This window comes from Varanus komodoensis, unplaced genomic scaffold, assembly GCF_004798865.1.
Source record: "Varanus komodoensis strain SLA01 unplaced genomic scaffold, ASM479886v1 scaffold51, whole genome shotgun sequence".
Lineage (NCBI taxonomy): Eukaryota > Metazoa > Chordata > Lepidosauria > Squamata > Varanidae > Varanus > Varanus komodoensis.
The window spans coordinates 5,875,762-5,897,286 of NW_025336100.1; the positions used below are offsets into that span (position 1 = coordinate 5,875,762).

General features: G+C 42.6%; 1 protein-coding gene across 3 annotated transcripts in view; it reads left to right on the forward strand.

The window, feature by feature from the left end:
- The first annotated feature begins 13,232 nt into the window (after window positions 1-13,232).
- The window catches only part of MARCHF10 (membrane associated ring-CH-type finger 10), a 56,512-nt gene continuing 48,219 nt past the window's right edge, over window positions 13,233-21,525 (forward strand). For all 3 annotated transcript variants that reach the window (XM_044447377.1, XM_044447376.1, XM_044447375.1), the window contains exon 1: window positions 13,233-13,329. The gene's annotated coding sequence lies outside the window, so the exon portion shown is untranslated. The remainder of the gene's footprint in view (window positions 13,330-21,525) is intronic.

A 21,525-nucleotide genomic window follows, 5' to 3' on the forward strand; every position in this document is an offset into this window, starting at 1 on the left:
AAAAATCAAAAGGGTGTATGTGGAAATCTCCTGTATAGCCACCCTGGGCGTAAAGTTCCCTGCTGTGCTGATTGATGATGCTGAGGACACCTACAGGAACAGTAAGGAGAGTAGGGATGACAGCTGCCAAGAGGAGGCACTTTTGGCAGCTGAAATCTGCTTCCACATCCCACCCTCCTAGCTCTAGCAGGTGTCAGGGTTTGGGATGCAGGCAGCAGGAGACAAGAGAGAGGCACCAGGACAGGGGCAGCAGAAACCAAGGCAATGCAGAGTGCAACATCCAGTGAGAAAGTCCCCGTCATAGTCAGAGAACAGGCCATGCTTAGGAAGCAGAAATACCTATCAGGGCAGGACAAGGACAGGGTCATGAACAAAGCAAGGGTAGAGAACCAGGAAGACAAACAGAGGTGCAGGTACCTTAAGGCAAAATAGCTAGCCAGGATACATAGCAAGGGTCAGGCCAGATGCAGGAGCTAAACCACAGCTAGCAGGTGGCCCTGCATTGCTGAGGTGACACAGCAAGTCAGTATATTTGGCAAGGCATGAACAAGAAAGCCTGTGCTGCCAAAGCAATTTGACAAGACATGCTACAGCCAGTCCACCAAACAAGAAAACCTGAGGCCACTAGTGGAGGGAAGAGCCTGCCCTTACATAGCTCTTCCCTCAGAGTTCCCAGGTGGTGTCATTAGGAGGGTGTGTGTTCCAGCAGGGCCTGGGACTGATCCTGCAAATACTGGGGTGGGCTTCTGGTTCTGACCATCAAGTGAAGCCCCAGAGCAGCCCAGATACTGACAGCAGGAGTGGGGCAGGGAACCTGCTGGGAGGCAAGAGTCTGCCTCATGTAAGCTTGGAAACCCAGGGCAAGTCACACATCCCTTCCCACCGTGTAGTGGGTAGGTAGTGATTAGGAATTTGTTGGGCTATGTTTTTGCATTATTGACATTTTGTTAATGTTTTTAATATTGTTTTTAGAATGTAGTTGTTTTAATTCTTATAAGCCACACAGGGCTATGGTAGTAGCATATAGACTGAATAAATAAGTAAACATGGGTAGCTGTGATTCTGAAAATTAACCGCATCCACAGCACAGGAGTCTGACAGGTATCTATGGCAGCCTTACCACTGGGTGTGTTGTGAGTGTCCTCTACTAGTGGGGGCCTCATGGCCATCCCTTGAGTGCAGTGTGCACTTACATTCTTTGTGGGACATGCTTGTTGCCAGCTGTTGGGAAGGCAAAATTGTTCACCAAGAGTATACCAACGTGCACACTGCAAATCCCATCTCATTAATATAAGACAGTACTGTCCTAGCAACATCAGTGTACTTTTTTTTCTTTCCCTGTGAAATTAAGAATTTTCACTGAAAGGAAGCACTTCACTTCTTGTTTTCACTTTACGGCTTCTCTTTTGGACTGAAGACTACTGCGGTGAAGTGGAAACGTAGTGGCTCAGCCAATGAACACAGCTCCTGCTGTATATCCAAACTATAAACCCAAGTCTCCAAGAGGAATGTAACTCCATCTTTCATGACAGATTCATTCCTGCACACTTGCTTACCTGGATGTGATTTGCAGCCCCAGTGCAAAAGCTGTCACTGTCTGAGGTAAGAAAGCACATGCTGTGCCACTGCAGCACACTCCCTCACTGTTACCTGCTGTCATATCCTCCCCTCTTTCCCCTTACCAAATCAAAGGGCAAGTGCCTGCCCTTGGGAGCCTCTTCTCACAACTCTGTCACTGTGGCATTTGCCAAAGCATGAGATAGGGATATAGAGGGGCTCGCCAAATCACCTGCTAGCATTTGCCACATCAGGGGCTGCTTCAGAGAGGTCCACAGGTCCTAGTCTCCTGCTGTGGCAAACACCACAGAGGGAGAGAGTTTATCACAGCACCCACTGGAGGCAGTGGCAGCAGGCCCTCCTAGAGAGCAGGGCCACCCCTGTGCTGGTGCCTGGGGCAGGGGCTTCATCGTATCTCATGGTAGGGCTCTTCTGCAGTGCTGTTGTAAGAGTCGACTGAGGACAGATGTTGGTACCTGGAATCCAGCATACCTGTTGGGTACCAAGGACAAATGTTAACCATGTGCATTCTGTACATATATCACAAGAACAGCATGTTTGCATAAAGTGTCCCTTCTCCATAGTTCCCACCTCCAAGTTCCCCTCATGTACAAAACATGACAACTTGTCACAACTTGAGGTCTTCCAGATGTTGATGAACTGCAACTACTATCAGTCCTAAGCAGCAAAGTCTAGGGGACAGTGGACATTGCAAATGAAAAACATCTTGGGGGCACAAATTGCCCATCTCTGGGCTAGTCACCTATGAATGTATACCTCTTTCTATAACATCTGAACTGTAGCCTCTTTGTCGGGGCTATATATTGGTGCTAGTGATACGCTGTGATTAATTACAGAGATAACTACATTGTATGCTCTGCTGTAATAAAAGTCTGTTTTAGCTAGATGGTCAAAGTTGTTTCTCCTACACTGTGTTAAATGGGTGCTTTCTAACGCACAATAGAAGGCTGATCAGAATCTGGGAGAATTTAAGATCTGCTTCTAATCCTCCATTGCTCTACCCGCATTGTGCATCATCTCTGCCCCATTGTAGGGTTGCATCCTTAGTTCAGTAGGTTTGCATTGGCAGTTCCAAGATGTTGTTGTGGAGTTGTGTTGATGTTTTGTACTGCTACTGACAAAAGCATATCTAAGACAATTTGTCACAGCCTAAGTGCACCCGTTATTCCAGCCAACATATTGAAAATAGGCATGCACCCTTAATATGTGTAATATATTGGACAGCAGAAAATGAAAATCACTCTTAAATATGCAATATTCTATAATAGTATAACTAGAGAGCCATAGCCATTTTATACAGTTTAAGTGACACCCATATGATTATTAACAAGCATCAGCTTGAAGATAACTTTTTTAAAATCCTATTGTCTTCATTTTCTTTCCTAAAAGCAATCAAAAATCATGGTCAGGAACAGAGGAAGGCAACTACAGCAGTAATAAAGGAGACACTGCTACTCTAGCTCATACTAATTACTGGAAGAGAGAGGAAAGACAAAACAGTAAGCAGAATGGAACATATGATCATGATATCAGGAGTCACTTAAAGTGTGTGTGGGGAGCCATCACATTTTGCAATGGACAGTGTTTCCTAGCAACTGCAGCATAAAGAACAGGTTGCTAAGTAACTGGGGAGTCTGCAGGCTCAAGTTCTGGCCATACTGAATCCAGAAATGGGCCATAAAAGGAATGGCCCCTCTGCCAGTCTTCTGGTTGCTATGGTGATAATACATAAGCAATAGATCACAAGTGAAGAAGTTCAGCTTATAAATATGTTTCATTCTCTTTTTACGAAACATTTCCCAGGCATCCTGTAAAAACAGCCAGCTTTTAGTAGGCAGCCCCCACCCCAACTGAACAAGAAAGCTGTGAATTATCCATCCATCCATCCATCCATCCATCCATCTCACTCAACGAAATGAAAGGACAAGAAGCCTGCAAGAATGGAATGGTCTTCACCTGGAATTGAAAAAATGACAACACAGGCATCAGACTAGCATCTCTGGGGAAGGCATTCCCAATCATGGTGCCGCCGCTGAAAATGCCTTTTCAGGCTGACAGGATTGCAACAATTCTAGACATAGACTCCAAAAAGACTTTGCTTTCTATGTGCACATTACATTGGAATGATCAAGAATTTTGAGAAGTTGCAAACATGTATACTAATTTAGAAAGATGGCACTGTTGTAAAAAACAATTTAAGATAGCCTTTCTAAAACTGATGTCCTCTAGAACATCCTCTAGAACTGATGTCCTCTAGATGTCCATCAGTTGAACTATAACTCCTATCATTCCCAGTCAGCATGGAAGGCTGGATTAGGAGAAATGGAAAATATACAGCATATCAAAAAGCAATGTAAACCAACCAGGTGCTGAAGATTCTTTTTGGACTCCTAGTATTTTCAATGTACTTAAAAAAAAGATGTCAAGCTTTTATACTTCTGGAAGTTAATTTTTTCCAAACAGGATTTCTAGGCTAAAAACCTATGCCCAGATACTTGGAAATAATCCCAGTGAATTCTGAGTATACATGTATAGTACTAAAAATATATAAGAGTGTTAAAGACTGAAAACAAATAGGCAAAGAAAGAGAAATTCAAATGCTTTCTATGGCCAACTCAGAAACCAGCAAATAAAAGAACCAAGCAAGCTAAAAAGCTGCTACTTAAAAAAAAGGATACTGAATTTCAGGCTACTTCCAAATTCCTGTAATTAATTTAATTCAGTTCCTGTAATTAAAATTAAACTCAAGTCCAGGTAATCATTCCAGCATGGTAGGTTAGAATTTCAATAATGCTACTGTGGGTCTGAGGTTGAGATTGGCTTATCTAAGGTCACAGAAGCAAGATCTGACTTGGGAGCTTCCTGAATTACAGCATAGTCTTAAAGATGTTTACTTAGAAATGAATCATAATTGGGTTCATTTGACACACTAACCAAAGATGACTTAAAAGACACAGGGAGTTACCATGTTGCTTAAAACTTTCAAAAGCTTATAAGCACTCTGATAAGCCACAGCTTATACTGTAGTTGCAGTTGTTTGACCAATGATGAGCTGGGTTAAATCCAATTAAATAAAAGATACTCCCCAAAAGCAACAACAACAACAAAATCTTTGTCTCTCCTGCCCAGCGGTAAGTGCCAGACATCCCTAAAGTGACCAACTTACACTTTAGTGATCCATAAGAGGACCACATTTTATTCTGTGAGTGCATAATTAGGATAATAGAACTGCCAAAATATTACTTTCTTCATACAAATCTTTGGGGTGACCACACTTGGAATATTGTGTTCAGTTCTGGTCACCTTACCTGAAAAAACCATTATGAAGTTGGAAAAAGTAAAGAGAAGGGCAACAAAAATGACCAGGGGGCTGGAGCAAACTCCTCCGTGAGGAGCAGCAACAACTGGGACATAGAAACATAGAAAACAGAGCGAGTCAGAAGGGGTCTCCCGGGCCATCTAGTCTGACCTCCGGCACCAGCCGGCTCCACTCACGACATGCCCACCATGTGGATGTCCAGCCTATCCTTGAACACCCGCACCGATGGGGCCTCAACCACCTCCCGGGGAAGCCCATTCCACACCCTCGGGGTCCTGACTGTCAGGAAGTGCTTCCTGGCATCCAAATGGAACCTTGGCTCCCTGAGCTTTGCTCCGTTGCAGCGCGTTCTGCCTTCCTCTGCAGGGGAGAACAGGTCTCTACCCATCTCCTTGTGACACCCCCTCACATACCTGTATGTCACCAACATATCCCCTCTGAGTCTCCTCTTCTCCAGGCTGAAGAGACCCAGTTCCCTCAGTCTCCCCTCATATGGCATCCCCTGCAAACCGGCCACCAACCTTGTGGCCCTACGCTGCACTGACTCTAACCTGACTATATCCTTTCTGTAATGAGGGGCCCAAAACTGAGCACAATACTCCAGCTGCGGGTGCACCAGAGTCGTGTAGAGTGGTAGTAATACCTCTCTTGATCTAGAAGCCAGACTTCTGGCTATGCAACCAAGGGTGGTGTTCGCCCTCTTGACCACCGCATCACACTGCTGACTCATGTTTAGCCTGCAGTCAACCAGTACCCCGAGATCCCTTTCACAAGTGCTGCTCTCCAGCCACTTGTCACCTATCCTGTACTTATGACACCCATTCCTATGCCCCAAGTGCAAGACCTTGCACTTATCCACATTGAACGCCATCCTGTTGTCTCCTGCCCACTTCCATAGTCTGTCCAGATCCTTTTGGATCTGGAGCACCTGCTCCTCAGTTGTGGCCACTGCTCCAGTTTTAGTGTCATCTGCGAATTTGATCAGCAGACTGTTCACCCCTTCTTCCATGTCGTTAATGAAAAGATTAAACAGGATCGGCCCCAGGACAGAGCCCTGGGGGACCCCGCTTGTCACTGGCCACCATCCCGATGATTCCCCGTTAATGGTTACCTTCTGCTTTCGGTCAGTCAACCATGCCCTAATCCACCGGACAGTGCTTTGGTGTATCCCAAAACTCCTCAGTTTCTCCACCAGGATATCATGGGGCACTTTGTCAAAGGCCTTGCTGAAATCCACGTATACCACATCCACTGCATCCCCTCCATCTAGCCATCACAAAACCTTGTCATAGAATTCCACAAGGTTTGTCTGGCAGGACCAGTTTTTGCGGAAGCCGTGTTGTGTGGCTGTCAGCATCCCTTCCCTATCTAGCATCACTAGATCTCTCTCTATTATGAGCCTTTCCAGTGTTTTTCCTACAATGGATGTAAGGCTAACAGGTCTATAATTCCCCATGTCCTCTCTACTACCCTTTTTGAAAATTGGGACCACTGATGCCACCCTCCAGTCCTCTGGAACTTCATCTGTTCTCCACGAGGTCTCAAAAATGGAGGCCAGCGGACGTGAGAGAACCCCTGCCAACTCTCTAAGTACTCTCGGGTGTAACCCGACAGGGCCTGGTGCCTTTGTAATGTCCAATGCCCTGAGGAGCCCCTCGACTTCAAGGGGGGGTGACTCTAATCTGTGCCCCTAAGTCCCCAACCTCATCTAATCTCCTATGCGGATATCCCCCGTCCTGCTTTGGGGAGAGCACAGAGGCAAAATAGTCATTTAGCATCTGTGCCTGTTCCCTCATATCAGTCACTGAATATCAGGGACTACTCAGCTGAGAAAAAAACGTGTGTAATGGAAGACATGACAGAGATGTTTAAAAGAAATTAGAGAGGGCACAACACCCCTCAAATAACCCTGTTCCTGAGTTTGTTCAAACAGTAACCAAACATGATCAAACAGTGGCTTGTTTGATCCTGAAACCTGGTACAATGGTTATACAGGCATGAAAGACAAAACATGATTCATTTGATTATTCAGTTAAAATTCAGATGGTGAGATTGAAAAAAAAAACAAAACTGAAGAACTATGAAGATTATGGTGTAAAAGCCAGAACTGACCAGGGCAGATCAGCTCTTTTATAAACTAACAGTGGAATGTGTCTGAGTTATTTAAAAACAGTATTTAGAAACTGGATAATTTACAATATTTTACTAATTCTTTTTAAGTCAGAATCCATCTAGAACACATTTTAAAATAATGATTTTGGAATGGCATAATCTTCTTTTAAAAAATCACATGCATGTAAGTACACTAGAAAGGCCATGGTGGATCAGACCAAAGGTCCATTCAGTACAGCACTCTGTGCACATGGTGGTAAACCAGCTGCCCACACAATCACTCGAGCTGGATGGCTACAATAGCTCCTCCTGCCCAAGCTCCTCAGCAACTGGTATACGCAGGCAGGCAGGCAGGCAGCCACCCCTGGTGGCTAATGGCCACTGGTAGCCCCCTTCTCCATAAATCTGTTCATTCCCTTTAAATCCACCAGAACTGGGGACTATCACCACTTCCAGTGGCAGGAATGCTTCTTGTGAGGTCTGTAACCACCTGTTTAAGTGCAGTACGGTAACATATGAAGCCAAACATGACTCAGTTCAAAACAAGATGAACCTACTGTTGGTTGGGGTAGCTCACTTGCCAGGATGGGAAATAGATATATTGCCCTCCCCACCCAAAGCTCTGCTTTAATCCCTCCACTAGGGTTTCTTTTTAACTATATTTTTCATTTGTGACATGGCACTCAATGACTACCTCTATTTAAAGAATGACAAAATGTTTTAAGAACACGTGCCGTTTAAAAATGAAACTCTGAAAAAAATCAGTGAATAAGGTGCACAACAAAAGTCTCATCTCAAGTGAACAACAAAAGTCTCATCTGGAAAAGCCTGTAAAGTCTGCTTATTCAATACCTTCCTTGAGTAAGGGTCAGTTTTGCATGATCACGATCAGAATTGTCAATATTCCTGGAAAAAAAAACAGCTTGTACGGTAATGTGTTCTTTTGGCTAGGGTCAGTTTGTATGACATGAGGAATCATGGTGATATCTTACCATTGTGATTTTGTTGTGTCCTTTGGACCCAGTCCTGGAGTTTCTGCATGATAGGATTAGTTTTCTGAAGTCTATGCTGTGTTCCATAGGCAAGATAAACCAGGACAGGGCTTCCACTTACAGGGGCTGCTGGGATACATGGTAAGGCTGGGAGGACCGAGCAGGCAAACCACAGTTTGGGTATCCACATAATTGTCTGACTGGTAAATTCAGGCAGCAACGTGCACACTGTGGAAGCAGCACAAGGTTGTTTGTCATGCTGTGTGAACTGAGCCTTAGACTCCACCATGTAGACTTGGCTTTTCATTTTCAGTTGTGTTCTCCAACCAGCCAGCAGTAGGAAACATGTTTGTTTGCCTACAGTGAGATGATTTTATTTATTCTGCAGATATTATAAACATAGCAAGATGGGTGCTTATTGCTAAAAAATGAAATGAAGAGATAACTCAAAGTAATCTAAAAATAAATACTTACCGTAAGTTACCCCTTACCCTTTTAAAGCATTCACCATACTCAAAGTCATAGTGGCAATTTTGTCTTTATTTTCTTGTGTACAACCTAAAGAAATAGTAACATTAATTTGAATGATACAGTTAGTTGGCTGGCTGACCACCTAGACTGTAACTCTGGTCTAACATTTTATTTTTTAATATTTTTTCAACTCAATATTTCAGTATTTTTTCAACTCAGCATCAGCCTTTTCAGAGTTTGTGTAGAAAAATCAACTTAGCAACCAGCAAAGAAAAATTCCAATTGCTTTCCATAATTAGTTTCCAATCACTTAGCTAGCACTTTAAATAGCAACCTATTAAAAAATTCCCTTGATTATCCAAAAGGAAAGAATAGATCAAGAGGTTCAAAAGGCCAGGAACCAAAATAAAGGGGGGGGGGACCCTCAAGGAGAAGTTATCCTTTGAGGCAAAGTGGCACAGAATGGGTGGCACTACAAGCCTCTTCTCTGCTACAAAATGTCCCACTTAGAAATGTGACTACCTTACCTAACAAAGAAGGGCCACTGATGCTACAGGGCTAGTTGATGGTGCCTCCACATGCAGTGTCCGGTCTCTTCTAGATAGGATTGCACTCCATCAAAAGATCTGTCAGAAATTACTTAGGGATTCAGCAAATGTTGCAGCTTTACCTGGATTCAGCTTAGCTGCAACCTTACCCAGAAATACTTTGGACATATTTACCTTCTGTTTAGATTATTGCAATGTTTTGTATATGACCAAGCTAAGTTAAGGCACTCTTCAGATACTGGAGCTGGTTCAGGAGTGCTTTCAAATGAGACTTTTGTTATGCCATCGTCTTTACCTTTATTCACAGAATTCTACATAATCTTCAACTTGTAACCCTTCTGTGTTTGCACACTACTTGTGCTGTTGTTAAAAAACAAAAGGAACATCTATAAGGAGGAATTGCTGGAATAGCTGTACAGTTGTCTTCTAACTAGGATCACTAGAAAACCTTCATCTGCATTATTGCAGATAAATTGAATCAGAATACAGTGGTTTTTTTCCAATTTGTTTATTTATTTATTTTTCAAATTTATAAACCACACCAATAAAGGACTCGGTGCAGCGGGGGGGGGGGGGTGCAATCAATTATGCTTGTGTCTTGTTAGCTGCAGTGGTTCCCAAACATTTTTAGGCCCAGTTTAAAGCACTGGTTTTTAAATGGCTTGATCTCAGTTATCTGAACATCTGCTTTCCTTCATATGTACCAATCCTGACCTTAAGCTCTGCTTCAGAGATCCTGAAGAACTTCTTAGTCACTTGGGCTTTTTAAAATGACTTTTAAATAGCCTGGGTCTCTCAGTTTAAATTTATGTTTTAAATTGTGTCTTAGAAACTGCCCAGGCATATTCTCTCATGGGACAGTTATGTAAATACAGTAATAAATTAAATATCTTTAGTATATCCCACTGCTGCGACACCACTTTGATTGATAATGGAGCATTCCAGTTTTTTTATCATCCAGATAACTGATGTCCCATGTGCAACTTTTTCTCCAATTGTATTTATTTATTTCTATTTGTAGACTGCCCCGTAACCTGAAGTTTCTCCAGGAGGCTTAAAAATGTTAAAACAGTATAAAAATGCATAGGATACAATAAAACAATTAATAATTAGATAAAATAGATTACACAATAAAATAGATAACATCTAATAATAAAATATAGCCACACACACCATAATACAGTTAAAAAATTAACCAAAATTAAATTAAAACAAGTAATCCCTAAGTCGGTAGAAAACATAAAGCATTAAATTAACCAAAAACTTGTTTAAATAAAAAAAAACTTTACTCAAGTATTGAAATAATATCCATTTCTCTCCAGTCAATGGGTAGTGTTGCTTTAGCTGTCCTTAAAGGCACACATACCCATGAGGCACAGACTTATAGTGATGACAGCAATAAACATAAAACCTACAAGCTCTCAAGCAAGGATGGTAGGAGGCGGATGCAAATCTTATTTCAAGGTTTGGTGAGGATGGCTCCTACATTTTCCCTCCCTGTTCACGCACTTCTTTACCCACTGGCTGTTCAACATAACACTAAGCAATGACACAAAGCTATCTTTCTTGCCTTGTGTCCTGTGTTCACATATTCATGAGATAACTACTACTGAGTAGTTTCTATGTGCCACCATGTTCCTTCCAAATGGTGGCATGTATCCCATCAGCCCCCACAGCTCAGACTCAACCCCAAGGTGCTCCACACCTTCCTGCCTCTCCCTCATTGGCCCACAATCTCCTTACCAGGCCTCAGCCAGCTGCCTTTTTTTATTCTTGTTTTTGTTTTTCTGCTGCTCCATGAAGCAACTGCAGGGCAGTCCAAAATTTTGTACCCTGAAGGCTGCATGAGGACTTCAACACAGAACTCAGGCGCACGCAATGAATTACATTTCCATACTGTAAATTAAAGTGTTTGCAACATATTTATTTAATATACACAATTAATATATTTTATTAACTATTAAATGAAGGAGAAAACCAATATGAAGTCTCAGAAATAGGCTTTTCTCTGCAGAGATTGCAGGAAGCTCCTTCCCTGTTTCTCCCCACTAGAAAACCTCCCATGTGACCCCCCCAGCCCCTCCTCCCTTCTTGGACTTGGCATGCTGAGCCTCTTGGACTAGCTGACAAATTCTTCCCAGCATGCCCCATGCCATTCCAGCTCATCAGCAAGGTCATGCTGGGGCAAGTGTTGTCGTCCCTGCTAGCCAGGTGACTTACAGACCCACTAAACCAAGTGCCAATGAGGTTCAGTCAGGTGGAGATTCGTTCAGTTTCCTTTATTCAGCTGAGCAAAGCAATCGGGTGTCCGCTCCCTACACGCAGGCAGGCAGGCAGGCAGCAACACACACACACATTCCTCCTTTTCCTCTCTTTTTCCACTTAATCTTGCCCCCATTGTTCCCTCACCCAATCCCCTCTCAGGGTCTGCCTGATCCTTTACCCAATCCCCTTGCGGGGTCTGCATGTCCACTGCATGCCTGGCCTGCAGCTCCTTATCTACGTCCAATCCCTTCACAGGGGGAGCATGATCACTGCATGCCCGACCTTGTGTAGGGGGTCTTCTTCTTCACACTACCTCTTTGTCTTTATCACCATTCTTTTGCCTTCCCTTTTTCCTCTCTAAAGCAAGCAGTTTTACAAAAAGCAAATGGCGTTTGTTAAGCTAATCAAGCTCCTTCACAAGCTCTCACAAAACCACCACCTGGACTTCAGGAAGAGGGAGAATTCAGGAGAGCTCACCACAGTCATGCCTGTGCCATCGCTTGGATCCACACTGGGGGTGTGGGGGCACTCCAAATGGCAAGAGGGCCACAGAACAAGTCCTTGGGGGCTGCAGGAGCTGCCTCCCCTCTGCTGCTAGGCACACAGAGGGCCTCCACATGGGTATGTAGTGCCCTAGATAGAGGGAGCATGCCCTGATGGAATGAATTTTTGTGGAAGTGCATGTGGACATTTACCTAGGAAAGTTTTTGGGCTGGTTGCAAGGAATGCATTTGCTGTGCAGCTGTGGCAGGGTGACAGTGGCTTGTTGACAGCCCTCAGAAACACCAGAGGCATAAAAAGATAAGCAGAGAGGGCAACAGAGAGAACAGGAGACCCAGCCTTCTCAGGCTGATGCCTAGATGGGTATGCACATGCACAACCAGCATGCTCCTCTTGGGCAAAGTTGCCATGACAAGAGGACAGTGCTGGCTTCCTAAGTAGAACAAACACACAACCATTTCAAAGTGCTGCCCCAACAAAGAGCAGCAACCAGACCAGAATGCCAAGCTTGGCTGCCCCCATGGTCACTGCTACCAGAGATGGTGTGGTGCAATCCCCACTCTCACCAATGTTCCACAGCTGCAACTAGGCATTGCAAAGGCAGCATGTGAAAGGAAAAGGTAGGGCAAGGCAGCCAATCAGAGCATGGCTGCAGCTGCCTCAGCAGTTGCTAAGCGGAACAGACAGAAAAAGATGGCACCTGGAGCATCTACTGTTGCCATAGCCACTCTTGCTGGGAGAAATGGGGAATCTACAGAAAAACATTATAACTGAATTCACACATAATGACAAGCAATGCTGAAACCTTAGAACAAACTCTTGATTGTCCATGGGGATTCAAGGTAACCAAATGTGCAATGCTTCACTATGCTTGCTGAATTCACGCATAACAAGACATTTCCTGCCATGGCTTGTCTTTATAGTGAACTCAGCCACCACTGTCTCTGCCCGTATCTCTTCGCCAGCCTGTACACCACAGAGATATAAAAAGTATTAAATGACACATAGACACAAGTTTCCACCAAGCCTTCTCCACAGAAATCAATGGAGAAATCCGGCTAGAAAGGAGCTACATTTCAAAGTTGTAAGAGACTCCCTCAATCAAGCATGCACACCACGTTACAACGTCCATGGGGAGAATGGACTGGATTAGACGGGCTATTGTTTCCATATTTAAATCCTAGTTTTCTATGCAAAACCAAACTAAAAGTTCTCTTTATCCTACGTTTTGGTTTGAGTGGACAGGTTGGAACGCAAACACAGCCATATTAAAAACATGGATTTCTCTAGTGATATCTCCTGTGATTTCAGTTCCACATCTAGAGAGTTAAAGATGATCTCTCCAATTTGAACATAGTAATTCATCCGCAAAAATGTGATGTATCACTCTAATTTTCTTATCTCTGCGTTTCATTCTCGTATTGGCGCACCACACGCGCTCTCCTTCCCCTCCTTTCTAACCGGAACTTGGGAAGTTCTTTCAGCAACTCGGAAACGTTACCCGTTGGGCTGTGAGAGAAAGGCGGGCAGAGAAAAAGGAAAGGCGAGTGATTGCATTGCTACTTGTTTTGCGCTCCTTCCGCTAAGTTCAACGTGACCAAACTACAAAAATCCAGTGTTACCCCCCTTTTTTTTCCTCGTCTGCGGGGTGAATGGGGGTTCACATGCGTTCATTTCCGTCGTCGCCACTGACCCCGCCCCGCTTCCGATGGTGCTTCGTACATTTGCGGGACTTTTTCGTAACGGTACTGCAACATCGTTCTCTGTGAGGCGGACGCTTCAGTTCTTGACAGACGCGCGAGCAGTTCTGCTCTCAGTCTCCTGGGACGAGGGCGGGAGAAGTTTTCCCGCTTTCGTTTCTGGAGTGCACGCTCACACAGAGAGAAGGGCATGCGCACGGGCGTGCATGGTACACCCTGATCGAATTTGAAGGAAACTGGGTCAAATCAAATGTTTTGTATGAAGAGATGCCTCTTAGGGAGCTCCCGCTCCCCGCACGGACAGATTTTTGCACTTCCAAAGACTAAACTCGGAGAACACGTGTAAATAAGTCAGAAGACGGGCTTGTCCTACTTGCATAGGTTCCCCTTTTAGGAAGTGGAAGTTGCCTCAAAATCTCTCCACTATAGTTATCTCAGGAGGTTGTATGTAAATGAGAGGGAGAGAGGGAAACTGAAAGCGAGATTGTACGGTAATTCTGAACAAAAGAGAAATGAGTGAGTGGGGTGACTGGAATGTGTGTTTTGGGAAAGAGACGGAGGTGGGGGAAGAACTGGTGGATAGGTTTGAATTTTGCAGCTGTGATGCTACCTCAGCCTTGTCTTGGTTCTTGAGCAAGTTACTTTGTCTTGTAGCCTCACTGGTGCGCTTTTCTCTGATGCACTTGCCACACATGCTGTCCTAGTACTTTTATGGTCTTTTTGTCACTGTTTTTAGTTACTATAACCCCCTAGGTCAAATTATGAATCTTTTAAAAAGGTTATTGTTTTCTTAACAAAAATGGAATACAGAAAAAGGATAAATATAAATAAAATTACCAAGGAATTTTGAACAAGTATAACCAATACATTCAAGCCTACAAATTTCAAAGAGATCAAAAATATCTGTCTATCATTCAATACTCTATGGAAGCTCAGTAAAAGGGGAATTAATGTTCTGTATACCAATGAATTTTCCAATAGCTTCAAAACAATTACAAATCAACTTTTTCAAGAACTTCCTTTTACATCATATTAATTATACCAGGTATAATAGAATTTCCATTTGTCATTAAATTCTTCAGTTGATCTTCTGCTTACATAATTAGTTAATTTTGCCATCACTGCATACGTATTTTTCCAGTTTTCAGTTGTTGGGCATTCTGGTGTTTTCCATTTAGAAGCAATTATAGTTGTTGTAGCAGTTGTCATGTAGTTCAATAATTCTGACATATTCTTTGAAAAAGTCTCTGGTGTTATGTTCAAGAGCATATTCTTAGGACGCATAGGAAATTTAGCTGTAAAAGGTTAAGGTTGTCCTCCCTTTTCTTCTGCTCTGTTAAATGTATTTCTGCATGTATCATCTTCCAGAATCTTTTGTTTCACAAGTCCACCACATATGGTAGAAAGTCCCATCTCCCCTGTTACATTTCCAACATTTTCCATTGTAGTTCTTTTCTATTTTTGGAGTAATATACACCAAGAAAGCATCTTATACCAATTTTCTCTTAGTGCTTGGCTAGCTGTGAATTTAATGTCTTTCTTCATAAAGCTTCCCATTGATATGATATTTCTTCACCAAGATTTTGCTTCCAAATTTTCATACATTTTTTCTCTTCCTCATTTTCAGTGTCATGCTGAAGTAACTGCTTTTAAAGTCTTCATAGTAAATGATCATTTTGTTGTGTGATCACAACAAAATCTGTCAAATTATGAATCTTATGTAGCAGCTGTACACATCCAGAGTTATTTCTTGCTAAATTTATTAAGCCTAGGTAGAATTGTCTGTTGAGGAAAGTGTTCCCAGCTGTGACATGTCACAGTTCTTAGAATATTGTTAAGTCACTGAAAATGCCAAGGGAAACGGAATGTTTGGACTTAAGAGAACTACAGTGCCTGGTCGACTTTGTCTCTTTTTCTGCTTTCTCTAACATTTTCCCATTTTTCCCATGCCCTTTCCTCCCTTCTCCTTTTCTTTTTCCTCCTCCCTCCTCCCTTTTCTTCTGTTCTGTTAAGTGTGACAAGCCTGCCTCCAAAGGATCAATGAGAGGGCAAAAGCAGCAGCAGTGATCCTGAGTGTGAGTCATTTATAACCACTATAGGGTCAGAAAAACAAATGAGAACAACCAGTGATTTTATTATTCTGGGGTTAAGCAAACCAACACCCATGGCCTCATTTAGTCCTTTCCTTTAAGCTTTACACCTTGGAGGTTAATGGGGAGAGGAAACCCAGCTGTTACCTGGGAACACAGAATGTTACTTCATAGTTACTCAGACTATTGGTTCATCTAGCTCACTGCTCTTGACACTGACTAGCAGTAGATTTTCTGACCTGACCTGACCTAGATGTGTCAGGTTTGCATGAAAAATACGTGCACTACTCCTAAATATGGATCAATCATCAGAGCTAACAGTGGAGAATGTCTTTACCATACTGCTTCCCTTCCTACTTGGGATTCCATGATTCCCTTAGGGAATCAAATTGCTATCTCTACTGATACTGATATGCAGCAAGGAGGAAAGTCCCTGCACAGGAAAACTGGGGCTTGATGTCCTTGGAATATATAGCCCTGTCTCCAGATGTCATCTGGCTTGTGGAGTGGTCACTAAAGAAAGGTAAGTCACTCCCCATGCAAAAATATATTCCTGCCTTTGCTCTTGCCCTTCTCTCTCACTACCGCCAGTTTTACTGAGTTGCAGAATCTCCAGCTCCAGTTACTAAGCGACCGTTCTTATGTGGAAGTAAACTAAGTTGCTGGAGAAATGGATCAAAGAGTTTCTGGAACTGGGGCACTGTCAGAATAATCCATGGAGATGCATTTGTCTAGTGAATGTCATTTCTCACTAAGTAGAAAGTAGATTTTTGGTCCTTTATGCATCAGATCTATTTACAGAAAACCTTTTCCACTTGTAAATTTGTTCACTGGATTGAGGTGAATCTACAAATCTACTGAGTTCAAATTAAGGAATACCTCATATCATTTTTCCTGACAGAAGTCATTAACATGGCAGTTACTTTGCTTTTGAGCTCTTTGGCAAACTTCTTTACCCAAAAATTTACTATATAAACTATGCCTTATTGCTGCCAGTGGTGTTTGACAACTAATAAAATATAATAGAAAGTAAATAGAAGAAGGAAAATCTGTAGTATTTAAATAAATAGATAAAATAAAAGTAGCTGAAACGTTAAAGCATTAAAAGCTAGCAGAAGAAACTAAATGGAGGTGCCTGCTCAATTTTGGAAGAAGGTCCACAATTTGAGGCCCTTTCCATGTTTGCAAACAAGCTGTTTGACCTTTGGTTGGGTCTATATCTTTTTTCTGGTGAATGTGGAGCACATACTTGATTATAACTGAGTCACAACAAGGTCCTCCCTAGAACACAATTGGTGTGTTGGTTTGTAAAGTCAATTTATTCTTGTTCTGGCTTTCCCGCAGCTTTTACTACTACACCATGTGAAAATAGTGTTAGAATCACTAAATATGATTTATTCTGCCTAATCATAATATAATTTACATATTGGCAGACACTTTATAACATTCACTGCCTTTGATCTCCAATACATCCAGGAACCCTACAGAAGATGTCATGATAATGGAAGAGATTAAGAATTCTCATATGGGGGGTGGGGTGGGGAGACAGAAGGCAGTAGATGAAACTGAATAAATTTAAAACTACCAATGAACTGTGAGAATTAGTGCATATTATTTTTACGTGCCATCAAAGCATCTCTAACATATGGTGATCCTTCAGATGAAAGACCTCCACTGCTCTCAGATTATAACTTCCTTTACCTTGTATTTGATCTTTCTTTTCTTCTTCTGCCTTCCACTTTTTAAAGCATGTATTTCTGTAATTTTGTAAGTTCTGTACGACTTCTGCAGTCCTCATTTTTGTTTTCTTAAAGTTCACCTGCAATCCTGCTTTTGTTGTTGTTAGTTGCGAAGTCATGTCCGACCCATCACGACCCCATGGACAACATTCCTCCAGGCCTTCCTGTCCTCCACCATCCCCCGGAGTCCACCTAAGCTCACACCAACTGCTTCAGTGAATCTATCTAGCCACCTCATTCTCTGCCGTCCCCTTCTTCTTTTGCCATCTGTTGTTCCCAGCATTAGGCTCTTCTCCAGGGAGTCCTTCCTTCTCATTAGGTGGCCAAAGTATTTGAGTTTCATCTTCAGGATCTGGCCTTCTAAAGAGCAGTCAGGGTTGATCTTCTCTAGGACTGACCGGTTTGATTGCCTTGCAGTCCGAGAGACTCGCAGGAGTCTCCTCTAGCACCACAATTCAAAGGCCTCAATCCTTTGGCACTCAGCCTTCCTTATGGTCCAAACTTTCACAGCCATACATTGCAACTGGGAAAACCATAGCCTTGACTATACGCACTTTTGTTGGCAGTGTGATGTCTCTGTTTTATAGTGTGCTGTCTAGGTTTGCCATAGCTTTCCTCTGCAGGAGCAAGTGTCTTTTAATTTCTTGGCTGCAGTCCCCATCTGCGGTGATCTTGGAGCCCATGAAAATAAAATCTGTCGTTACCTCCATTTCTTCCCCATCTATTTGCTAGGAAGTGAGAGGACCGGATGCCATGATCTTCGTTTTCTTAATGTTGAGTTTCTCAAGAGACAAATAAGATGGTCTGGTACTCCTATCTCTTTAAGAACTTGCCACAATTTGTTGTGATCCACACAATCAAAGGTTTTAGCATAGGCAATGAAGCAGAAGTAGATGTTTTTCTGGAACTCCCTAGCTTTCCCCATGATCCAGCGTATGTTGGCAATTTTATCTCTAGTTCCTTCCCTCTTCGAAATCCTGCCTGTACTTCTGGTAGTTCTCGGTCCACTTGCTACTGGAGCCTAACTTGTAGGATTTTGAGCATAACTTTGCTAGTATGTGAAATGAGTGCAATGGTGTGGTAGTTTTAACATTCTTTGGCATTGCCCTCCTTTGGAATGGGAATGTGAACTGACCTTTTCCAATCCTGTGGCAATTGTTGAGTTTTCCAAATTTGCTGGCATATTGAGTGTAGCACTTTTACTGCATTGTCTTTTAGGATTTTGAATAGCTCAGCTGGAATACCATTGCCTCCATTAGCTTTGTTGTTGCTCAGACTTCCTAAGGCACATTTGACTTCACATTCCAGGATGTCTGGCTCGAGGTCAGTGTCCACCCTATCGTGGTTATCAGGGACGTTAAGCTCATTCTTGTCTAGTTCTTCTGTGTAATCTTGCCACCTCTTCTTAATTTCTTCTGCCTCTGTTAAGTCCCTACCATTTTGGTCCTTTATCATGCCCATCTTTGCATGAAACGTTCCCTTCATATCTCCAATTTTCTCGAAGAGATCTCTGGTCCTCCCTATTCTATTGTTTTCTTCTATTTCTTTGCACTGTTCATTTAAGAAGACATTCTTATCTCTTCTAGCTATTCTCTGGAATTTTGCATTCAATTGGGTGTATCTTTTTCTTTCTCCCTTGCCTTTTGCTTCCCTTCTTTCCTCAGCTATTTATAAAGCTTCCTCAGACAGCCAGTTTGCTTTCTTACATTTTCTTTGGGATGGTTTTAATTGCTGCCTCTTGTACAATGTTGCGAACCTCCGTCCATAGTTCTTCAGGTACTCTGTCTATCAGATCTATTTCCTTAAATCTATTTGTCACCTCTACTGTATATTCATCAGGGATATGATTTAGGTCATACCTGAGTGGCCTAGTGCTTTTTCCTACTTTCTTCAATTTAAGCCTAAATTTTGCAACAAGAAGCTCATGATCTGAGCCACAGTCAGCTCCTGTTCTCGTTTTTACTGACTGTATAGAGCTTCTCCATCTTTGGCTGCAGAGCACATAGATTTCTGTGTTGACCGTCTGGTGATGTCCATGTGTAGAGTTGTCTCTTGGGTTGTTGGAAAAGAGTGATTGCTATGACCAGTGTATTCTCTTGACAAAATTCCACCAGCCTGTGCCCTGCTTCATTTTGTACTCCAAGGCCAAACTTGCCTGTTATTCCGGTTATCTTTTGGCTTCCTACTTTAGCATTCCAATCCCCCATGATGATAAGGACATCATTTTTGGGTGTTAATTCTAGAAGGTGTTGTAGGCCTTCATAGAACCGGTCAACTTCAGCCTCTTCAGCACCAGTGGTTGGGGCGTAGCCTTGGACTATTGTGATGTTGAATGGTTTGCCTTGGATTCGAACTGAGACCATTCTGTCATTTTGGAGATTGTATCCCAGTACTGCTTTTCCTACTCTTTATTGACTATGAAGGCTACTCCATTTCTTCTGAGGGATTCTTGCCCGCAGTAGTATACCTGATGGTCATCTGAATTAAATTCACCCATTCCTGTCCATTTTAGTTCACTGATTCCTAAGATGTCGATGTTCAGTCCTGTCATCTCTTGTTTGACCACATCCACCTTGCCTTGATTCATGGATCTTACATTCCAGGTTCCTATGGAGTATAGATCTTTGCAGCATTGGACTCTCCTTTCACCACCAGATACATATTCAACTGAGTGTCCTTTCGGCTTTGACCCAGTCGCTTTAGTCTTTCTTGCGCTACTAGTACTAGCCCTCTGCTCTTCCCCAGTAGTATACTGGACACCTTCCGACCTGAGGGACTCATCTTCCGGCATCATATCTTTTTGCCTTTTGGTACTGTCCATGGGGTTTTCATGGCAAGGATACTGGAGTGGGTTGCCATTTCCTTCTCCAGTGGATCACGTTTTGTCAGAGCTCTCTGCTATGACCTGTCCATCTTGGGTGGCCCTGCACGGCATAGCTTATAATTTCATTGAACTACGCAAGCCCCTTCGCCACGACAAGGCAGTGATCCATGAAGGAGAATCCTACCTTTACACTTCCTTTTTTTCACTTTTATCACACGCTGCTTTCTGCCAGTAATGTGGTATCATCTGCATGTCTTAAATTATTGATGTATCTTTGGCCAATTTTCATTCCATTCTCTGATTCAAATCCAAGTTTGCTTTTGGTATGCTATGCAAAGAAATTGAACAGATGAGATAAAATACACCCTTCTCTGAGGTCTTTGCCTATGGGAAATTATTCTGTTTCTTCATATTCTGTCCTAACAGTATAGTCTTGTCCACTATACAGGTTACTCACCAAGACAATCAAGCACTGAGGCACACTCATTTCTTCCAGCATCATCCATAGCTTCTCATGATCCTCACAAAGACTTTGCTGTAGTGTATAAAACAGACTGATCTTCTTGTGAAATTCTTTGGCACACTCCAGTAGCGAACTCCTATCTGCAATATGATCTCAAGTGCCTCTTCTGTTTTGGAAGCCAGCTTGAACATCTGGCATTTCCCAATATAGGGTATTCTTTGTTACAACACCTTGAATATCACACTGCTTGCCTGAAAAAACAATGCAATGGTCATATGGTTGCTGCTCTCTTTTTGCATCTCCTTTCTTATGGATTGGAATGTGTACTGAAGTTTTCCTGTCTGTGGGACTTTTTTCTGTTCCATATTTATTGGCATATTAATGTTAGGATTTTGGCTGATTCAGTCTCTGCTGCTTGGGATTGTTCTGTTGGTATCCTGTCTACTCTGGGTGCACTATTCCTTCTGAATTTTTCAGAGCAGCTTTCACTTTGCTTTGTAATATTGCAGGCATTTCCTCATAGAATCCCTTTTTGAAGGAATCTGTCACTCTTTCATATCTTTTGCATATTCTTTCAACCTTCTCCTCATTTTTTTCCTGGTCAAATACTTAATCTCTCTGTATGTCTTTTCTCATTCCTAAGCTAGGTTTGAATTTCCCTTTGATTTCTTGGAAGTTTTCCTCTTTTATTGTTTTTTTTTTTTAATCTCTATGTGACAGTCATATGGTCAGTTACTTAAAGTAGTGGTTTTAAACCTTTCCACAACTGGGGACCAAGCGAAACCAGGAAAACCACCTCAGGGACTGCTGAGGCAGAAACAAAAAGTTCCATACACATAATACAATATTCTGTGTATTAGTTTCCAGACAATACCAACCAAGTAAGAGGTGGTAGAGCACAGCCAGCCCCCATGCCGGTCTAT